A 20,010-nucleotide genomic window follows, 5' to 3' on the forward strand; every position below is an offset into this window, starting at 1 on the left:
TGGGAGGCTTCTGTCATGTCTCTGCATAGAGCTGGAGCTGATAGAGAGAGCTCATCCACACTTTCCCTGGGTTGGATTAAACCAATAAAGGAGGCATTTTAACAAAATGTTATTTGAAAAATAACTTGAGTTGAGGGAAACACAGAGTTCATATTTGTCAATCTCTAATCTAGCTGTAAGAGGACAGAAAAGTCTGACCTTTTATAGCAGGCATCCTCAACCTGTGGCCCTCCAGCTGTTTGGGCCTTCAGCTCCTAGAATTCCTGACCATTGAACAAGCTGGCAAGGGCTTCTGGGAGTTGGAGGCCCAAACAGCTGGAAGGCCACAGTTTGAGGATGCTTGTTCTATAAGGTAAGCAAGGATTGACATTCACAAGATACCCTAGGTGTTTTTTTTAGGTTTTGCCCCAGTGTTTGTTGGTTCTCTATGAACTCCTGCTCCAGAATGGTTCCACCAAAAAGATATCCTAGGTCTATATGGGTGGTTCTCAAACTGTGGGTCCCCAGGTGTTTTGGCCTACAGCTCCCAGAAATCTGAGCCAGTTTACCAGCTGTTAGGATTTCTGGGAGTTGAAGACCAAAACATCTGGGGACCCATAGGTTGAGAACCACAGGTCTATATGCTTGTTCCCACACATTCCTAAGGAACTGAGTGAGCGATAAGCCTTACTGCTACCTCATGCAATATTCAGGTGTGAGCTCATATGACAAACTTCTTTTATTTCTGTAGCAACAGAAGCTGGCATCTGAGATATTGGTTTTCAACACCACTAGCTGTGAGTTGGAACATGCATCTACTTTGCTGAATTACTAGTAAATTAAGGTCAGGCTCCAGAGAGAAGAAAGCTCTCTCAGTGGGACAACAGTGGTGGATATGTTGTGTACCAATTGCATCTCCCACTTACTGCTTTTTCCAGAGAAAGATAGACGGGAAATATGAAAAACCCATCTTATGCAGGTTAGATGAATTGATGCTTAGATTCCATTAATTCCCATGATATTTGCTATTGATACTTTTCTCCTTTCTCCCTTCTTCAGATCTCATTTTTTGGAGTATTGTCCACCCGGTCCCTTCTGTGGAAAGATTCAGAAGATGGTAACGGCATTTACTACTATTGTATGTATGTGTATGGTGGGGGAAGGATTTGGGTTTGTGTGGAATAACAAGGACTCTGTTATGACTGGGAACGTTTGCAGTACTATAAATAACTCTATCAATATTGTGATAATGGCACTTTAAAGAGCTCTGTTTTACAAGTGTTGAATGTAAGAGACTGCAGCTGTGCTCATTAATTCTGAAGTATGCTTCTCCCCATGTACAGTTTGCAGGTGTAACAATAGGCGTGTTGATTCATGGGAAGTTTGGACTGTTATTGGAATTTGTTCAGATCTTTTTTTAAGAAGGAAGAAGAAAATGAAGAAAAGGTTACACTAACATTGTTAATGCTTAATAAGACGTTATTGTGTTTGGCAGGAGGAAACTGAATTATAACAGTTTAATTGAAAACCTTGAAGAAGAAGACTGTTAACACTATTTCAGTGAGACTGAAATAGATGCTTCCTACCAAAGAGCAAGTACTAATTGATAGAAATAGTTTTTTTTAAAAAAAATAATTGCAGTAAATTATCACTTGGCACAAAGATGGCATAATTCTAATTAATTTGCAACCTTTCATAGCATAACATTTGATTGGAGATGGCACTGTTGTGTTTTCTCTTGAAAGCTAATATTGAGCTGAAATATAGAATGTTCGTGCAGAGCTTTCATAAATATTCTTTATTTTGAATAAGTTTATTTTTCTGCTGTGGTATTTCTGGCTTCTTGTAAAACATCCAGAAGCCTCAGCATTTCTTGTTCAACTTATGTTACTTAACTGAAGAATGAGGAGAAGAGATCATATTTATTGATTCTGTTTCAATGAATAGAATAGTTTTAGAAGGTTTCATCTTGCAAACTGCCAGTGGAAGATACCACCAAAACTGAATGGTAAAGATTAGGACAGGTAAGAAAAAAATACTTCTTCATACAGAGGAGACTATGGGATTTTAAATCAAAATCAGCTTGAGCTTTAGTTTTAAAATGATAGTAATAACAGCAGCAACAACAAAACAATTTGAAAACTGGGATTATTAAAATAGATTTATGGAGATAAAGCCATCAATAGTTACCACAGACAATGGCTATATTTTTATATAAACAGGATAGTATAATTGCATTTTTGGGCCATGAATCTGATTGTTAGTCCCAGCTAAAGTAGACCTATTAGAACAATTAAATTTACCTAATTGTTAAGGCACTGGTCTACATTTGATTTGACAGGGTTGCTCTAGTTAGGACTGACTAGTAGGATTCAGGAAATACCCTTTTTGTTGGCTTCCAGAAACAGGATACTGGACGACTTAATCCTTTGGTCTGATGTTATTAAGTAGATGTACAACTGAAGCTTGAGTGTTTTAATCTTGTTTCTGCTACTATTCTACCTGTAAAATAATTCCATTTGGCTCACATCAGTACCAACCTTGGCAGAAGCTCAGGAATGAAGCTGTCCTTGCATCCTCTTGCTAGTACCTCATGCCAGACCCATGTCTTCAACTCAAAATATCATCATAAAATTTTGCACCTAGACTCTCTCTAATAGCCCAATCCTACTGAGATGCAAGGCAAATGCAGGCTACAACTTAATAGTAGATGAAGGCTACAACTTAATAGTAGATAGAGGAATTAAATATACAATGGTAGTACAAAGGAATTACATAGAAAGGAAAGAAAACAAAATTGAAGAGCTAGAATGAAATTTTAAGAACTCTTTTAAGGTGTCAGACTAAATAATCTAGCATAGATGAAACTCTATGTTAGATTACTGCAATATGCTTTGCATTGGACTGCCTTTGGAGACAGTTAATATTTTAGCTAGTAAAAATGAACTGCACATTGTTTATGAGAATTAGACATTCAAGAACTCTAGCAGAAATTATTCCAGAAGATATAGTCTTTCTGAACAGAAAAGTCCTGCACTAGTTGACCGTTTGTTTCCAAACTCAAAGTTTTTGAAACTGCCCTACTTCAAAGGCTTTTATCATATAAAACTATTTGGACCATAAAATGGACATCTGTGGCTCCTCTTTCCATGCCATCTGGGCCTTTTCTATAGTAGCCCCCCCCCCCCCCCCCCCAATGTTTGGAACACTTTCTCCAGGAACAGTCACCTTGCTACTTTTTAGCCAAAGTTCTTTATCTTTTCCTGTACTTTTAAATAATTTTAGTGGTCCAGATATCAATACTTTTGCTGTTCATCTCTATGCTGGGCACCAAATTTGCACATGTGCATATTTTTTGGAGGGGGGAATTAAATGTGGTTTCCTGGACAGATCATCTTGTAATTTTGCATTCTTTAATCTGATATGTTATTATATCATGTACTTTATTGATCTATAAGCTATTACATGCTTGTATGAAGTGACACATACATTTTATGAATGAACTAAGTAAGCCAAAAGTGGTGTATACATTTTGTATTGTTTTCACTGTGTCTATACTGGAATGACTGGCAATCCAGTTCACATTTATTTTTGCAGATATATGGTTTCAAATCTCCAAGTAAAGTGGTTATATAAGAGAAACTATGATTGTGCATTAAGCCTAAGTCTAATGAGAAGAGAATATTCAGAAGGAAATAGGATTGAATGGTTAACCTCACCCCTCAGCTACATTGACTTCTCCTCCTCCCTTGATTACTATTAGTCTTGACAATAATGATCTCACCAAAGATATAAGCAGCATAGTCCATTCTGTGGTTTAATCTTGATCCCAACAGATCAGGGTTTGATTTAATTGCTCCACAATTAATTAGAAACAGAGACAAAATGTCAAAAAGAGAATGTTTTCACATGTACCCAAGAAGTTGTTTACATGTGGTTGGAGCTCATGTTGGACCAAATCATTAAAACTATAAAAGATTACATCTGGTCACAAATTAAAGCCAAGCTGATTCATTAACCCAAATGGTAGCCTACAGATTACTGACACGGTATTGCTGCTGCAGTGATCAAAGGATCAAGGAAGACATGACCAGATGACCCTAATTGAAACAATCTCCCATGAACTCAGTAAATGGAGAACTTGAAAGGATTAAGAAGATATTCACCAACTTCTGTCAACATGGAAAGTAAATTGGTTCTTATAGCTTTGCTGTATAACTACTGTAATGAAAAAAGAACACAAGGATAATCACAATCTTTTCTATAGAACATTTTGCAGTAAATTGCATAGCTTAGCTACATAAATTGTTTGTAGCCATCTGTTTAAAAGTATAGAAGTGGTGGGACTTATAGCCAACAACGTCTTCTATATTATCCTGCCAATAATATCATACATGACCTTTAAAAAGGCATTTTTAAAAGAAATGTTATTCAGCCAGCCATTGACATAAAAGGTATTTTAACAGGAAAAAGGAAGCACCCCACATATGCCAGTGGGGATGAAATACATATCAGGCTGTTCTGCAGATGTAGTCTTATTCAGTGATCCTATGCATGTTTGTTCAAAACAAGTCCTATGGAGAGCAACAAAACTCTTTAGAAGTGTGCTTATTGTGTCCTTAAGGGGGCAAGCATTGAAAAAAGAAAGCTCCGTCAAAGTGGAATTTCACCTAAGCAAGGATAATTGTTCCCATCATCTTCTGATACACTCCTCTCCCATCCATTCAAATAGTCTTCTATATACTGTATCTTGAAAACATTTTAAATGGCCTATGGAGCTATTAAGAGGTAACAATCCCTTTTCTTTTTTCCTCTGCCAATTTTTACAGGAAAAACTTTCCTGGATCTCATCTTTTCTATTCTTGCATATTAAATTACATACTAGTGTGCACTACCATCAAGATACATGCATCTTCCACTTAAGAAATGTAACAAAGAAATAGAAAGGAAATTTATTTGGAAATGGTATCGAACGCCAGCACAACTATATGATTATTGGTAAATGTGCAACATGTTGGTGCTGTGGATTAAGTGAAGGATAGTATGCTCACATGTGGTGGGATTATCCAAAGACAAAAACATTTTGAGAACAAATAACAAAAAATGGAGAAACTATGTAAAATACCAGTTTATGTAAACATGGAGCCGTTGTTGATGGGAATATTAGGAAACAATAAGATCAATGTAAAATACTAAGATTTATTCAAAGTGATGATTCCTGCAGGAAAGGTTGTAATAGCTTGGGGTTGGAAGGATTAAAAAAATGGAATATGGTAAATGTGTTGTTGAAGGCTTTCATGGCCGGGATCACAGGGTTGTTGTATGTTTTTCGGGCTGTGTGGCCGTGTTCCAGAAGTATTCTCTCCTGACGTTTCACCCACATCTATGGCAGACAACCTCTGAGGATGCCTGCTATAGATGTGGGCAAAACGTCAGGAGAGAATACTTCTGGAACATGGCCACACAGCCCGAAAGACATACAACAACCCTGGAATATGGTAAATTGGAACATTTACTTGTTTGATCAGGTCCAATTAGATTATAGCAAGTGTAATCTATGAGGATAAGAAGGAAGATAAATTGAGAAAAAGTTAAGAAAAAATGTTGATTTATGGATAAAAAGGGGCGAAGCCAATGTAAATATTATATAGAGATGGGAAAAACTGAGCTCATGAAATTAAAGTTCTAATGGAAATTGTGGTATAGGTATGGGGTGGGGGAGGTGGTGGGGGGAAGGGAAAAAACAAAAGCAAAACTATATTCTTGTTCCTGTAGAAGTCCATGACACGTATCTGTGGGTATCTAGTCCCGTAACTGGAGTCATTTTAGTACCTTCCGTTGTTTTATTATTGTATAAAACCTCTGACATCCATACATCATGGTTGTCCCCATCATTTATCAAGGCCAGCCAATCTGGCAACATCTGGATAGGTGCAGACAAAACAGCCCATGCAGTTGCAAAAAGGAAACTGTTTTATCTCAAATCTGGATTGAGAATCTTTATTTTCCATTCTAACCCACCAAACCCACCTCAAAATTCAGGCAAGTATATTGAGATATAGAGGCTGCATCAAGTGGGGCCCTGAAGGATGACAGAAATGCCCTTCCTACCTACAAGTTGCAGTGTGACAAGCAGAAGCAGGCATCCCTGGAGGATATTTTCAAACCTCCTTGTCACTTCATGGCTGAAGTGACAAGGAGCTGGATGTGTTGTCTTTCAGAACATTGCTCTCCAGTAGTCATGAAAATGATGCTGTGTTTTTTTAAAAATGTGAATACCAAAAAAAGAAAGAAAAGAAAGTAGATTGGTGGTGAATGGGAAGTGTTCTTAATTCATCCTGGGAGAAACAAAAGGAAGCATTAAACCCCTCTACTGACTCTGAGGAAATGATGTATGTGGCCAGGAGTGACTGGCTGTCTGAATTAGATTTGATGTTTTCCTCTCTTCACAGAATGACCCTTGACTTATCCTCAGGTCATATCAAAATTTATAACTTGAGCCCCAAAAACTGCCTTCGACTTATACGTGAGTGTATACGATGTGTGCTATGGCATATGGAAAGACTATTAATAAGATAGTTAATATGTTTAATAGTTATTGACCAATGCACACTGTGGTGAGATATATATATATATATATATATATATATATATATATATATATATATATATCTTTTTAACATTATAACTTGAAAGAAGACAGTAACAAACATCACATGGCAGCAAGTTTTGAAATAGCTACTAGCAGTAGCTAAGGTGAGAAAAGTTTCCTTGATTTCCAAGGAAACTACATCCCTTTAAATAAGCCCCCCTTAGTCGGCATATGGACAAGTGGGTTTACATTTAGAATGAGAGCTGCATTAAACTTCTCACCTTTCTGAAGTGTTTAGTATTTGTGGATGTATGCAAATAAAAGTTACAGAATTTGTTGTGTTTTGCAAAGCAAGACATTCTTGACAGTCCTCTAGACTAGAACAAGATTCCATTAAATTTCTTATGGTTTATTGGACCTGTTGCACAGATGTCCACTTTCTGAACCAGCTGTATAGAAAGTGGTTTTAAGTTTAGACCTAAATGAAAGCTGTTGACAGAATAACATAAGGCTAGATGCTCTGCATTTTACACTGGAGGTCACATGAAAAAGTACAGTATTCCTATAGCACAAGTGATTTTATATAAACATAATTTGGTATGTGGATTGCTCAAAGAATGTTGGAGGAGAATGGAGAGAAAGAACTGGTTTGTAGCAGTTGGAGAAGCTATAACAATTGTTCATTAAATCACCACAGACTCTGTTTATGTCTATTGAAGAAAAAGTGTGAGATGTCATTACCCCTAAAAGGTGTCAGAAACAATAAATCTTTATAATGCATAAGTCAGGGTCCTCTACAAATTATTTCAGAGGACATTGGTTCTCACATTTTTCTCTCCAAATGCTATTTGAGCTGTATTTCTACTCATAAACAATAGTTTTCATTTGCAAAAGCAATGAGAAGCCATAATAAATCATGCAAGGGCTACTGGCAAATCATCATGGACAAAGAGAGAATAGAAGTGGTGATTATGTTTTATTTTTTGTTACAGCTAACAAACTCAGAAGATTTGTCCATGAAATGATGAATGCAAATTTCATATGCTCAACTTCATATGTTGACTGCTATGGTCACCTTAGTGGATGATCTCTGTCTCAACACTGACAGGGGGAATGTGTCCCTGTTGGTGCTTCTAGACCTCTCAGCAGCCTTTGATATCATCGACCATGATTTCCTTCTGGAATGCCTGGAGGGACTGGGAATTGGAGGCACTGTGCTGCAGTGGTTCCGGTCGTACCTCTCAGGTAGGTTTCAGATGGTGGTGCTTGGGGATAGCTGCTCCTCAAAAAAGGAGCTGTTATGTGGCTTTTCACAAGGTGCCATTCTATCCCCAATGCTTTTTAATATTTACATGAAGCCGCTGGGAGAGATCATCCATAGGCATGGGGCAGGGTGTTATCAGTATGCTGATGACACCCAAATATATTTCTCCATGTCTTCAAAAACAGATAGTGTGCCTCTTCCTAATGAATGTCTCGCGGAGGTAATGGGCTGGATGAGGAAAAACAAATAAAAACTGAATACAAACAAAACAGAGGTGCTTGCCATCAAAAGTCCTAATCTGGGGATGGATGTGTGTCAACCAGTTCTGGATGGGGTTACAGTCTTCCTGAAAGACTGTGTTTGTAGCTTGGGAGTGCTCCTGGATCTATCTCTCTGAATGTCAGCCCCGGTAGATGCGATGGTCAGAACTACTTACAATCAGCTTCGGTTGATACACCAGCTGCACCCCTTCTAGATTTGGAGGACCTTTAGATGGTAGTGCACATGCTGGTAACCCCAAAGTTGGACTTCTGCAATGTGCTTTACATTGGGATACCTTTGTACCAAGTTCTGAAACTCCAGTTAGTTCAAAATACAGCAGCCAGATTGGTTACAGGAATCATCTAGGAATGAACATATTCCACTTATTCTAAAGTTACTCCACTGGCTGCCGATTAGTTTCTGGGCAAAGTATAAGGTGGGGATATTGACCTTTAAAGCCCTACGTGGTTTGGGTCTATGTTACCTATAGGATTGTCTTTTCCCGAATGATCCGCCCCATACACTGAGGTCTTCTATGGGGTGTCTGCTCCAGCCTGCCTGAACCTGATTGACAACTGCCATCCAGAGGATCTTTTCATCGGCTGCCCCACAATTGTGGAATGACCTGCCAGTAGAGCTCCAACAGCTACATCAGCTGTCACAATTTAAGACACAAGTGAAGACCTATCTCTTCTGGCAGGCCTACCCAAACAGTTTAATGACGAATTTTAAACTTCCTTATCTTCATCATCATCATAATCATCCTCCTCCTCCTCCTCCTCCCTTGGATCATGGAAAATCAGGAGACATTCAATTCTATCTCAATAGGATTCCTTCCATCCCGAATGTTGTGGTTTCTACAATGTTCTATGATTACTGCAAGTTTACCACTTATGTCTAGCATTTTGCATTCAATATACCCTAAGACTATGATTCTGGAAACCAGATTTCAAATCCCTGCTCAGCTATATATGATTTTTCACCTTTTACAAAGACCTTTTCCATGTTTGGGCAGATTCAAAGCATCAGAAGATCAAAACCAAACCAGGAACAGTTATAAATTCCTAAATTCTATCATATTTAACCTTTTAATAAATTGTATCTATTTTCATGATTTTCTGTATAACGTTTATATAACTGTCAATCTAGATAAACCTAAACTTGTTTGTCTAGCTACATGGTTCGCTTGAAGTAGAGATTGCTGCCTATAAAAACAGAGGCTTAGAGTATGGGCATATGTTAAACTTCTTTATTGTCAGCCAAGTTTTTGATTTCTCAAGATAGATTAGCATTTTTGTTCCTTGGGTCTTGCACTTTTGTTTTCGAAAGCTCCTATCTTTGTTTGACACAGAACTAAACATTTGAGGCTCATCACCATATATTTACCATTTGTTTTTCTCAGGCTGTACCTTCCCAGGGGGTGTCTCTGCAGCTGATTGACCCTTCACTCTGACCAATCCCTAGCTGCTATATCCGAACCAATTCTGATACTGATCCTAGCCAGCCTCTTTTCTAGCTAATCAAGGGAGGGGGAGGGAAGCCTGAATAGCTATCAGAACTGTATAAGGTGCCTTGTATTTCTCTATGGTTATGCTTGTACATTTTGAAGCAAATTGCTGTACTTGACCCCTTTTGGCCAAATTGAATAAACTTCTATGGCTTGTCTACAACTTGGTGAGTTGGTTTCTCTGTCCTGACCTTTCTGGTTTAGCATATGCTCACCAAGCATGGATTCTCTTTAACTGCAGTCCTAGTTAACCACAGCAATTTGACTTTGGGCAAGTCAGTCTGAGATGAAGACAAAGGACAACTGCCTCTGAACAAATTCTCATGATAGATTCACTTTAGATATGGTATACATCCAAAATGAGTTGAATGCATATAGCAACAACAACTATGTTTCAAAAAGAATGTAAAAAAGGAGTCTAGATAGGTTAATAATCTCTCAGAAGATCAGAGATTGGTCCTAGGCATTTGGACATAATTTCATTAACTAGGAAATGTTTAAATCAATGATAAAAATTGTCTTTCTTTGGTTTTCTCTTGTGGGTTGTAATGGGAGGGAAATGGTAAAATGTGGTAGCTAGTGTTTTAGAGCAATGGGCTGGTAAATTCATTCTATCTTTTACTCTAAACTTTAAAAGAGCTATCCAAGATATTTTGAGGGTTGGATTCAGTCTTTGGGATAATTCCTTTAAAAATCAGAGTAAAACTAACAGTGGATGTACTGACATGGAAGCGAACAATCATCAGTGGCTAAAATCAATGATCAAACCTGCAGTAGAGTAAATACCATTCCATCTTCATTTCCATTGTCCTTTGTATATGTTCAGTGGCTCTGACCCCATTCCAAAAGCACACAAGGACTGTACTGCAAATGGAATCTAATCTCAGGTTGTTTTTTTCCCAGTAAATTCTCATGCAAGAGAACTGTCTCCATTCCATTGAGTTATGAATTGGGACTTGACCTGCAAGTAATGAGAAGCTAATAAAACGACACTCAGATGTGGACATCATATCCTGGGCAATAGCCATTTTGAAAATGCAATTTCCCCAAACAAGTACAATATTAACAGATATTATCAATGAACTTCTGTGTTAATTGGAATCTTTTATCATGTGGATATTAGTTAGATGTTTAGCAACTAAAATTAAGAACATATGATTTTGTGGAGTTCTTATATATTTCACTATAACACTAATTGCTTACTTATCTTTTCTCCATCCCCTCCTCAACTCAATCTGTACATTCCCTTATCTCTTCCGCTCTCATTATAGAATGGCCAGGATTTATGATTTGACAATTGTATAACTGTTAGACCACAAAGTGTCATTTAATGTTCCACCCTGACCTTAACTGTGTCCTCTGAGGATTACAGTAAGAAGAAAACATATGAAGACGGGATTGCCAAAGGGTGTAATACAACCCAAAGCTTCACATTTCAGTAACAAAAGAACACAAAAAGTTTCTTAAAGACTGCAAGCAGACTGGGGCAGTTGGTCTGAATTTGCATTAAAATACTGCATCTGTAGACATATCCAGGGGCATATAAATGAAATATTAAATAAAATGAATGACATATATTGAGATATTTTAGATTATGTAAACACCTCCTAAGAAACCATAATGGAAAAACCAGATTTGCAAACCTTTGAAAATTTGGAGTCTGAAAAAGAAAAAGAACCCTCCTATCTCATTTCACTGCAAATGGCTCTGGCCAAAAATCCATCATCCTCTCTACCCATCACCATGCTGGCAGGGGATTGTGGGAGTTGTAGTGCAATGATACTGAGGGATGAATTCTGGCAAAGGTCCAAAGAAGAAACAAAGGCAAGAACAGACAAGACATTATTTTCTCCAGGCACATTGCCACAAAGTACTAGAAATGCAAATCTGTGGCTTTTTAAAAACCTGGTTACCAGTGGATAAAAGATAAAATATCTATTCTGATAGGTTGCCCCATCCTATATTGTCAGTAGAAGCCTACAATTTAATTTTATGGTGGTAGTTATCAATTAGCATGCTAATAAATGTTTACGAGATCACCCTGCATAAACTATAAATTTTTACATGTTATTAATTAACCTTATGCACAGGAAAGGGAACTCCAGAGGTACAAAATTTGCTGTAAATCTGACTGCATTGCTTTTGGTATGGTTTACTACATTACCTAGTCTTTTATTTCTTATATAAGATGTGAACAGCCTAGATTAAGAAGTAATCACTGTTAAATTGAGCTGTTTGCATTTATCCAGTGTCTTTTGTTCAAGGTTGGCCAGTAATAAAGATTTACAACATACATGGATAGCTGGGGCCACATTTCTTCAGAGTAAAACTTTGCAAGAGCAGAAGACAGGGAGGCCAATTCCAATGAGTCCTGTTTCTCCCTGCAGCCTTCTGATAATCTATGGAAAGCTAAAGGACCCTATAGAGCAGCGTTTCTCAACCTGGGGGTTGGGATCCCTGGGGGAAGTTGTGAGGGGTTGTCAGAGGGGTCACCAAAGACCATCAGAAAACACATTTCTGATGGTTTTAGGAACCCCTTTGGCAGAGAAGGCTGAAAATCTCTCCGCCTGCCCTTCTTTTCTTTTTTGGAAACAGATAGCGAATCCTCCCAACAAAAGTATTCAAATTTGGGTGTATCAGGTATTTGTTCCAAATTTGGTCCAGTGAGTGAAAATCCTGTATATGAGATAATTACATTGCTTACTTTACTTACTTACTTACTTAGGTGATCCCTTGTAGTTCGAGAATGATGGTCCTCCAAGTGTAGTGTCTTGGCAGTGGATGCGTAGATGGCTGTGGAGACCTATTCTTTTTTTTTAATCTTTTATTTATTCATTTTCCATACACCTTACATTGTTAAAATAGCAAAAAGAAAAAGAGAGAAAAAATAATAAAAAAAAATAAAGAAAAACCCGTTGCCTTCCGGTCCTTTTACATGGCATACCCTCATCCTCTACTCCAATCAGCATTGCTGCAGCCTCCTTCTTCGCTTTTTAGTTTTACATTCATTTATAACTGTATGTTACATTCAGCTCATAATTTCTTCCTTCATATATTCACTCAACTGCGACCAGTTTGTCTCTCTGCCTGTAGTACTATCTTGTTTAAGTGCTTGAGTCAATAGGTCCATATTTTTGATATCCAAAAGTTTCAAAGTCCAATCTTCTTTTGACGGTATTTCTTTTGTTTTCCATACTCTTGCCAGGCATATCCTGGCTGCTGTCACCATATATATGAAGAGTTTTTCCGTATTACAATCCCATCTAAAGTCTAGTATCCCTAGTAGAAAATATTCTGGTTTTACCTCAAATTTCTTTTGGATTATTTTTTCCATTTCTTTATGTATTGTCTGCCAGTAATTTTTAACTTTTTTACACTTCCACCACATATGCATCCAATCCCCAATATGCTTCTCGCATTTCCAACATTTACCGTCCCCTTTTCCTTTATTAATTTTAGCAAGTTTGCCTGGGGTGAGATACCACCTGTAAAAAATCTTGTACCAATTCTCCTTAATTTCTACGGCATATGTATATTTTAGGTTTTTGTTCCATAATCTTTCCCATTCTGACATGCTAATTGTATGGCCTACCTCTCTAGCCCACTTCGTCATTACCTCCTTGATCTGCACTTCTTCCGTGTCCCACATTAGTAGTTGTTGATATAATATTTTTATTATTTTCCTATCTGCTTTTAACATTCTATCCCATCCAGTCTCTCTCCTTTCGAATCCTATTTTATTGTCTTCATTAAAGCTTCCTTTTATTTGCCAAAAGTTTAACCATGTTATTGATGGCTCTAACTGCTTTAATTCTTCATAGCTTTTCAGACTTAGCCCTTGGTTCCTTGTATTCAGTAATTGACCATACGTTAGCCATCTTCTCCTTGGTAATTCCCTCTTGTGTTCTGCTTCTATCGGGGAATACCACAACGGAACCTTGGTATAAAATCTTCTTTTGTACTTCTCCCATACTTCTATCAATGCTGCTCGTATATAATGATGTTTGAAATTCTTTTCTTTTCTCGCTTTCTCCTTCCACAGATAGCTGTGCCACCCTTTATTTAAGCCGTATCCTTCCAGGTCTATAGTTTTGCTCTCTTTCAAAGTTGCCCAGTCCTTAACCCAACTTAGACTAGCTGCTTCATAATACAACAAAAGATCTGGCAGACCCATGCCACCTCTTCTGGTATCATCTTTTAGGTATTTAAAGGCGATTCTGGCTCTTTTACCTTCCCAAATAAATTTGTTTATTTCTCTTTGCCAGCCTCTTATAATTCCTTTATTTCTCAAAATCGGTATATTCTGGAATAAAAATAATACCTCCGGCAGGATCTTCATTTTAACTGCTACTATTTTTCCTAGCAATGAGAGTTTCAAAGAGCCCCATCTTTTCATTTTTTCCTTCATTTCTCTCCACTTCTTCTCATAGTTATTTTTTTGTAACTGTGCATTACTAGCTGTTAGTTCTATCCCTAAGTATCTTATTTTCTTAACTACCTCTATGCCCGATATCTGTTGCAAATTCTCTATATTTTTTTGTGACATATTTTTTGTCAATATTTTGGTTTTATCCCGATTAATCTTTAGTCCTGCCACTTCACCATAACTCATAATTGTCTCCCACCATATTTTAAATTGTTTTATGGGGTCTTCTATCAAGCAGACTATATCGTCCGCGAAAGCACGTATTTTGTAACAGTGGTTTCTAACTCTTAGTCCTTGGAGATCCTTATTTTTCCTGATTGATTCTAGTAGTACCTCTAATGTCATAATAAACAGTAACGGGGATAACGGGCAGCCCTGTCTTGTACCTTTTTCAATATTTATGCTGCTAGATAGATGTCCGTTTGTTATTATTCTCGCCGTTTGTTGACAATATACTGCTTTAACCGCATTAGTAAAGTAGAATCCCGCATCCATTTCTCTAAGTATCTCCGTGATGCAGAACCAATTGACGTTGTCGAAAGCTTTCTCTGCATCCAAGAATAAGAAAGCTATTTCCTTTTGAGGATTTTTATCATAATATTCTATAGCACCCAAGATATTCCTGGTGTTCTCTTTCATTTGTCTGCCCGGCAAAAAGCCCGCCTGTTCTTCTTTAATCCTGTCTTTTAGTACCTCTTTAAGCCTGGCTGCCAGTATGCTGGTAAAAATTTTATAATCAGCATTCAACAATGATATTGGTCTGTAACTTTTTACATTGGTGCTATCAGCTTTGTCTTTAGGAAGCAATGTAATATTTGCCTCCTTCCATGTGTCTGGGATCTTCCCTTCTTCTAGAGCTTTGTTCATGACCTGAAGTAGTGGTTTGACTAGTGTCTCCTGAAATATTCTGTAATACCGCATTGTGAAACCGTCCGGTCCCGGTGCCTTGTTAGGAGGAGTTCTTTGGATGGCCCTATATATTTCCTCATTTGTTATTCTCCTATTTAAAATCTCTCTCTGATCTTCCGAAATCCTTGGGACTTCCTGCTTCCCCAGATATTGTGTTACTTTGTCTTTTGAGATCTTTTCCTCCGAATATAATTTTTCGTAAAATTTAACGAATTGTTTTCCAATCCCATCATTGTTGTAATATATGTTGCCTCCATCTTTGATTTTACTTATTATATTTGCCTGTCTCTTTTTTGCTAGTCTCCTCGCTAGCCATTTGCCTACTTTGTTCGCATTTTCGAAATTATACTGCTTAATATATTTCAGTTTTTTCCCCATTTCTTCTACCTGTAGTGCGTCCCACTCTTTTTTAGCTATTTCTATTTTCAGTTTAATTTCTTTATCCCTGGGTTTTACCTTTAATTCTGATTCTAACTTGTCTATTTCTTTTAGAATCTTAGTATGTTTAGCTTTTCTTAGTCTATTCATCCTAGCATTATGTTCAATCAAAAATCCTCTTATATATGCCTTACTGGCGTCCCATATTATGTCTATTGGGGTATCTTCCTGTCTGTTAAGTTTGAAATATTCCTCAAGCAGCATTCTGTATCTATTTTGATCCGAGTCATTTTTCAGTAGTACATCATTTAGTTTCCATCTGTATTCTTTCTCCCTTCTTCCTCTGCTTTCTACTATCATTTCTATTGGTGCATGATCCGAATTCGTTCTGGGCAGTATTTTGACTCTGGTTACTTGATTTGTTATTATTCTTGTGCCCCATATCATATCTATTCTGCTCCAGGTTAAGTGTCTATTCGAAAGAAACGTGAAATCCCTTTCTTCTGCGTGTTGATGTCTCCATATATCAATTAAACCTATTCTTGACCCGCATGTTCTTCCGCAGTGAAGACATTGGTTTCCAGATGGAAGGTGGTCCCGGTCAGGGTTGGCTTAATGTGCCTTCCTCTTGGCACGTTTCTCCCCACAAGCCCTCTATTCGTGCCTCTTTGAATTCTGCATCAGATGACCTCCAATTAGAGCACTCAAGGGCCAGGGTTTCCCAGTTCTCAGTGTCTATGCCACAGTTTTGAAGGTTGGCTTTGAGCCCATCTTTAAATCTTTTTTCCTGTCCACCAACATTACGTTGCCTGTTCTTGAGTTGGGAGTATAGTAACTGTTTTGGGAGATGGTGATCAGGCATTTGGGCAACGTGGCCAGTCCAGCAGAGTTGATGGCGTATGAGCATCGCTTCAATGCTAGCGATCTTTGCTTTTTCCAGCATGCTGACATTTGTCCGCCTGTCTTCCCAAAAGATTTGCAAGATTTTTTGGAGGCAATCTTTCCAGGAGTTGAGTGTGATGTCTGTAGACAGTCCAAGTTTCACAGGCATATAGCAGGATTGGGAGGACAATAGCTTTATAAACAAGTACCTTGGTGTCCCTATGGATGTCCCACAAGGATGTCCCATAATTACATTACAATTCATACACAGTAGCAAATTTACAGTTATGAAGTAGCAATGAAAATAATATTATGGTTGGGGGTTACTACAACATGAGGAACTGTATTAAGGGGACTCATAGACACAGTATGTGTTACCTAGACAATGTTTTAGAAAGAGTATTTCAAGCTTCTGCCTTTTCTCAAACTAGGTGGCAATGGATCGCACTGGGAAACAAGTTCTAGTGGGTATCTCCTTCTCATCTTTACCAGTTTCTCTCTCTCTCTCTCTCTCTCTCTCTCTTAGGTTTGCTTTATTCTCATCCCAGAAAATCAGACAACCATACCAAAACTTGGAAAAGTTTGTTTCCTCAGCAAGTATGGCCACACACTTAGAGTTTCACGAGAAACTGCATGTTTCACCAGGAACTGTTCCAGCAGTGGTGGGGCCAGAAATGGAGAGGCCAGATATTGGGAGGACAATACACTATGGGTCCTTGGGATCATCTTATTACAAAGAAAAGGAAAATCCTGTATCGTGCCTTAAATTTTGTTCATTTCATCGGACCAGTGGTCCTGTTTATTTAGAGTCTAGGGAGGAATGAGACTCTCGACTTGCAACACTTTACAATGTCTCTGGCTGGGATTTGGTGTTTTCATTGGTTACTTTCTTTATTTTGGACTGTTGTTTTTCTTAGTAGAAGGAATTCTCCTCACTTGCAAAAAGTAATAACCTTGTGTTTCTTAACAATGTGGAGCTTGTGTGGTGGAGTGTTTTGAGTACTAGACCAAGACTCTGGGGACCATATATTTCAGAATTAAAAAGATGTTAGAAGACATGTTTCATTTTATTTTTTCTGCTTATTCTGTAAACCGTTCTTAAAGCACACACACACACACACACACAAACACACACACACAGTGATCTGGTGCTGATAATGTTGTCCTCTCAGTCTTGATTTGTCAAATTGTCACCTTACAGATATTTTCTTGTTTTACTGTCCAGAATAGAAGACAGATGTTGTACCAGAAATAATATATCCTATTGTGGAGAAGAGTCTAGTAAGAACATGCATATGATTATTAAAGATAAAGGCATTAATGGATGAGATGACATATGTATCTGCAACTGTAATAGAGTTTCAACTGTTCTAATGAATTTAACACATGGAAAACACAGTGTGGCTCTTCCCTTCAACAGGGTTGTAGTTCAACAGTTACAGTTATCTGTTCTTCCATTTTCATGCCCGCAAAAGCAATTTCTATTAAATTTCTGTAATTGACACATCTGTTAAAGACGTAAAAGCTTTGCATAATAAAATGATGGGAAATACTACTTTGGTACAGATGGGTATTATGCAGCGGTGCCTTCCAGATATTTGAGATTTCCACAATTTATCACTATTGGCCAAATTAACAAAGATTGATGGAAGATGTAACCCACAACTTCTGAAGGGCATTTGATTGGAAGAGGTTGCCTTAGTATGTGGGAAATTCATTATTTGATTTTGAAAACATTTGTAGCAGAGTTTTATTGTTTATACACAACACACATTATTGTATATGAAGGCCCAAAAGATGCTAGATCTAGTAAAATATCAATAGCAGATTCTTGATTCTCACATTATTCTTTGTGACAAAAAAAATCAGCACAGTTTTGTTTTAAGCATTTTTTAAAAAAGATAATGACTTGCCCTCTGCCCACCCACCCATCTGTTCACCTACCCACCCACTTGCCTTCCACTTGCCCGTCCCCAACTCACTAGCTCACTCTCTCATTTGCTCACCCCCATTCACCCCCCAAGCTCACCCTCCTGGGCAGGCCACCGCCGCTCACCCCCCCCAACCCCTCCCCCCAGTTTGGGCACTCTGTGTCTGAAAGGTTCACCTTCATTGCACTATGTCAACCAAATTTTGATAACCCATTCACACTATCATTACCTACCTTTTCACCCATTTACATTGGAATAGCAGCAATAGCTGACATTGTGGAAGTGACCAAGTTTTGTCATCGTGTATGTTTAATCAACATTTTTGGCATGAAGACAATGTAATCCACCAAAACTGACATCAGAATTGGACTCTCCAGATTAAACTCCCTAAGAGTTTAACTTACTTTTAAACTTAGGTTTAAATACAATTTATGATGTTTCCAGGTGTATAACAACTATGATTATTTGTTTTTGCTTTAAAAGATTATACTTTTATTTCTTCTAAACTATCAAGTATTTCTGCATAACTAGGTACCTAGATTAAAGGTATGTGTCAGTCATAGATCTTAATTTTTAGATATTCCAGTTTAGTGTGTGTGTGTGTGTGTGTGTGTGTGTATAAGATCTTTCAAAATGCTGTATCTCTGATTCTAATCAACATTTTTTGTGAAATTTGAACACAATTATAAATTTTATTATATAGTTCAATTTGTTTTTACCACATGTAATTATCTTTAATAGTTTTTGAAATATTATAAAAAACACTTGAAAATAGTCTTGTCACTGTTCTCTTGCTTTCCCCCCTTTCATAGCTCTCTCTTATGTCCACCTTCTTGCTCCTCCCACTGGGGTACAAAAGGAAGGCATGAAAGCAGCTGTGGGTCATCCCAAACACAGATGACCTACTGTGCAATTGCCTGCAAGCTTGAGTTGCTGTTCTGAGACGTAAAGCCATGTTACTTGCTATTAGTGTTTCCTTTCATCCATCTGACTATAGAAGATGCCTAAACATATGTCAAAGCAATTGAATGTTTGTGGGTTCATGGAAAAATATAAAAACCCCAATTATTGAAGCAGATTAAGGACCACTGCAGCACCTAATACTGATGTACAGCACCCACAACATGTACACCTGGATTGCCATTGGAAACTGTTGTCTGCCACTGGTTCATCTAATCCAAGCCCTGCCAAAGAAATCATGGAACATTAGCAAAGACAAGAAGCTGTGTCATTGTTAGACCTTGGACTTTATATGGAAAAGACAGTTTTTGATGACCAAGTGAAAGCTTAATTAGTGCAAAATGCATGGACCCCATTGCCAGGATATGTATTTCCTGTGGATAAGAAGAAGCATCTAAGTTTTCAACCCAAATGGTTCAACAATTTCCCTGGTTAGCTTACTCATTTCGTGTACAAGGGGCTCTCCGTAGCTACTGTATGGTGTTTGTAAAGATGGTCACTAGAAGCTTGGTGCATGGGTTGCAAAACCATTTGTGTGATGGAAAGATGCAATACACGTCTTCAATGGACACCAAAAAACAGAGTAGCATCAGAACAACTTGTGCTTGGCTGAAAACTTCTTGCAAAATCACAGTAGAAAATGTCTTGATTTAACCCATCATCATGATAAAGAAAATAAGAAGAAATCAGAAAGAAACTTCTGCCAATTGTAGAAACTATTGTCTTTTGTGGTCAACAAGAACTGGCTTTAAGAGGGAGCAATGATTCATAACTTATTACCTGTGAAAAACTTTTGCACAATGATGGTAATTTTAAGATCTTATTGAGACTCGTGCCGTATCAGGAGACACTGACCTGAAAAGTTATCTTGGAACTGCAGCTAAGAATTCCCAGTATATTAGTCCTTAAATACAGAATTAA

The 20,010-nt window shown here is 37.7% G+C and overlaps 1 protein-coding gene and 1 long non-coding RNA gene across 6 annotated transcripts in view; one reads left to right on the forward strand and one right to left on the reverse strand.

Moving 5' to 3' along the window:
- Window positions 1-20,010, reverse strand: part of nfia (nuclear factor I A) — a 576,988-nt gene that overhangs the window by 472,426 nt on the left and 84,552 nt on the right. The gene's annotated exons all lie outside the window — the stretch shown is intronic.
- Window positions 607-9,766, forward strand: LOC134298660 (uncharacterized). Its single transcript, XR_010005764.1, has 2 exons — window positions 607-1,096; window positions 7,564-9,766. It is a non-coding gene; the product is annotated as an uncharacterized LOC134298660 (long non-coding RNA).

This window comes from Anolis carolinensis, chromosome 4 (genome assembly GCF_035594765.1).
Source record: "Anolis carolinensis isolate JA03-04 chromosome 4, rAnoCar3.1.pri, whole genome shotgun sequence".
Classification (NCBI taxonomy): Eukaryota; Metazoa; Chordata; class Lepidosauria; order Squamata; family Dactyloidae; genus Anolis; species Anolis carolinensis.